This window comes from Aplysia californica, unplaced genomic scaffold, assembly GCF_000002075.1.
Source record: "Aplysia californica isolate F4 #8 unplaced genomic scaffold, AplCal3.0 scaffold00784, whole genome shotgun sequence".
Taxonomy (NCBI): Eukaryota; Metazoa; Mollusca; class Gastropoda; order Aplysiida; family Aplysiidae; genus Aplysia; species Aplysia californica.
The window spans coordinates 321,066-324,362 of record NW_004798054.1 but is presented as its reverse complement, the minus strand read 5'-3'; positions in this window follow the sequence as shown (position 1 = coordinate 324,362).

Genomic DNA, 3,297 nt, shown 5'->3' with positions numbered 1-3,297 from the left:
AAAGCAGACAAGAGAATATTGCTAGAGAGCAGGAAAGGAGGTGAAAGGAGACAATTTTAGAGAAGAAAATGTTTCGGCCGCTACCCGGATCCGAACCAGGGACCTTTGAATGAGAGGCCAACACCTTAACCTCTAGGCCACGAGAGACCCCAGAACTTCGGTGTTTGCCTCTCAGTCAATAGGCCATGAGTTCGAAGCCTGACATTGACGGGAGTTTTTCTTCTCTAAAATTTTCTCCTTTTACCTCTTTTCCTGATCTCTAGCAATGTTCTGTCGTCTGTTTTCTTCTCCACTTTCTGCCCCCACCCCCTCAACTCCTTTGCTCCCTCCTCTGGGCTCCAAACTCTTTCTGCAGCCTTTCTACTGCTACTCCTTGGCTACCTTGTACTGCTGTCTTACAGCCACTATCCTGATCTTAGGGTAGGTATGATCTAACACCTAGCCTTCTCAGATAAGAGCAAAACAGTTTGGAGGTCTCGTGTGCAAATTTTGCAAGTTAAAGATTCCTTGGTGGTCCTAAAAGCGATGAGAGTAGACTTCAGCCGCTGCCCGGGCAAAATTCGAAATGAATTGCGACAAAACTGAAAAAACTTATTGTGTCCCGCTTACTCAATGTGACTTTTTTAAAAAGAAAAGAAAAAAAAAGAATATAATAATTCCTGTTTGGGGATTCAAACCCGAATCACTAATAGCGAATCGTTGCTATACTCAACACACACTACACACAACACACACTCAGTAAGGAACAAAGACCTATATGGTACAGCTCATATAAACTCCGACCCCACCAAAGCCGACACACGGGAGCTGCGTGGGTGGTTCACCCTCCATAAAATATGATAGCCCGGCCTGTCGCTGGCCACCATGGTGCCAAAGTACTCGCCACTGTTAGGGACGGTACAGACCTATATGTTCTTCTACTACGTTCTCTGAACGTCTAGGTAGACACTCGGCTCACTTCTACTGCCATCTGACTGCCGCCCGGTGAGACTTATAAGTAAGTCATCAGTCAAACAGATGCTTGTCCTCACAGGTCAAAGTGTCTTTAGGCCATTCCCAAAGGGGGGATATTAACATATTCTTATGCATAGAGGAGAATTATAAATGGGCTGATTCATCAATGTCATGCTCATACTGTGTCGGAACAACATAGGGGGAACTGCTGCTTTTTCTTTCCTCATCCTTACTATCGTCATTTTTTTCCTCTACTTCTTTTGTATATTTGTCACTCTCTTGTGAACTGCTATTTTCGGGATGCCTTGATAGTGGAAGCAGACTTTGTGCTGTTGAGGCTAGAGAGGTGAGCAAAGTAAGCCTGAATCCCTGTAAGGACTTCTCCGTTGACATCCGCCCCTTGACGCTCACATGACCTTATGCAGTTGCGAGCACCGTAAATCTTAATAAAACTTAACAAAAGAGGTCAGAGTTTGTTCTTTCAAAATAACATCGTTGTGTTCCACGCGCTCATTATTTTATATGACCTTATGCAGTAGCAAGCGCCGTAAAACACTTACCAAAACAAACAAAATCTTCACACGAGGCTAAATTGTGGGAAAAAATGGCTAAATGTTATGTCCTCATCGACACAAGGTAAATCATTTCTAAGGTAGGTTTCCGATCCTGCTTGTCTGGGGCAAACGGGCTTGAAGGGAGGTAACACCCCCAAAGATCGTACATAACAAGAAAGTTCACTCCTCTCTTTGAGCCAACAGAGATCGTGCATAACAAGATAGTTCACTCCTCTCTTTGAGCCAACAGAGATCGTGCATAACAAGATAGTTCACTCCTCTCTTTGAGCCAACAGAGATCGTGCATAACAAGATAGTTCACTCCTCTCTTTGAGCCAACAAAGATCGTGCATAACAAGAAAGTTCACTCCTCTCTTTGAGCCAACAAAGATGGTACATAACAAGATAGTTCACTCCTCTCTTTGAGCCAACAAAGATGGTACATAACAAGATAGTTCACTCCTCTCTTTGAGCCAACAAAGATGGTACATAACAAGAAAGTTCACTCCTCTCTTTGAGCCAATGAAAAAAGTGTCCTCAAAATCCGCTGGCGCCCTCTTTAAAAAAAAAGCACGGACTTCGCGACCAGAGTTACCCTTGACCTACTTATGTGAAAAACAATAAAAGCGAAACTAACAAACTGTGCTATTCCTATTCTTCTTCTGGAGAAACGAAAGACAGCTTCAAACCAAAGACTGCAGCGCCATCTGAAGCAATGTGCGGACTTCCGTTGACACTTTTTTAGCTGGGTGAACAATCTTGTTAAGTACGATCTTTGACATCTCAGAAGAAAGGCGGTGATATTGGCTCTAAATTATTCCCTTATATTTCCCGAAAACAACTGGACATATATTTCTGATCGAAGTGGCTAGCTGTACTTAGGTTAGGCCCACTGACCGAAACCTGTTGAGAACACGGGTCTCATTACAGTAATTATTCAGGTTTAAAATACAGGCATGTCAGTAAGGCAGCTTTTGATTTCGTCTCAATTACAAATACTTTAGGTATTGCAAACCAGAATTTTATTTAGATCTCTTCAATTCAGTATTTCGTTAAGTATGGCTAGCCCCTTCCATTTCTTATTCTATTCCGAGTGTTAAACTAACAAAGATGCTCACGAAAAAAGAAAATGTTTGTTATGCAGAAATCGAATCCAGATTCTGTCCACAATGTCGGAAGTAAATATTGTTTTATCCGGCACATTCGGCTAAGGGTCAACCCCATTGTCCCCTCGATGACTTACAGCTGCATGTATCACGTTTTATAATCCATTATTCCTCCACACTGGGTTGTCTTCCCCTAGGCCGGTTGACTTCCTGACTGAACCTGGCACATTTCCCGCGTTCACAAGTGTCCGCCACGTTATGAGACTAGCGGGAAAAACGAACAATCTGGAGTTGATACTTTTCATGAGACCAGAACCATATTTAAAGACATATCACATCTCGAGAGGGGTGTTGTCAGGTACAAGTTTTAGTTTCCAACTCCTGGGAGGTTTTCTCGCGTCTGTCCAGGCTGTTGAAAAGTCTGCCCTTTGAGCTACGATTTATGACGGCTAGTGCCGATGTGCTCCCTGGAATGTCAGATTCATGTAATGTTGTACTGACTCCTGTGTGCTCGGTTAGACTCCAGTACTTTTAGTTGCATTGATCTCAAAACTCGATAATAATGGAGATAACGCAAGAGTTCCAGAAATATAAATAGTTGTACCAGCTTCCCCCCCCAGAAAATTAATTAATTATTTAATTAATTAACAAATAAACAAAATAATAAATAAATGAATGAATGA